Raw genomic sequence first — 266 nt, 5'->3', positions numbered from 1 at the left:
TAGGGATAAAATCCAAAATTACAGGTAAAACCTCAAAATCAATTTATTAAAATTAAACTTTCACAGTATAAAAAAAATATATATATATAGTTTTAGGGAAAAGAACCAAGGTTCATGAACTCATCGATGAAGATCCACTGTCACATACAGAAAAATTAATAATTAAAAGCACAATAAATAAGTATAATATAATACAAAGTAAATATCATAAGATAAAGATAATGAATCTTGGTTCTTTTCCCTAAAACTATATATATGATATATAT

The sequence above is a fragment of the Octopus bimaculoides genome, chromosome 15 (assembly GCF_001194135.2).
Source record: "Octopus bimaculoides isolate UCB-OBI-ISO-001 chromosome 15, ASM119413v2, whole genome shotgun sequence".
NCBI lineage: Eukaryota > Metazoa > Mollusca > Cephalopoda > Octopoda > Octopodidae > Octopus > Octopus bimaculoides.
The sequence above is the reverse complement of the archived record's forward strand: the minus strand, read 5'-3'. Positions refer to the sequence as shown.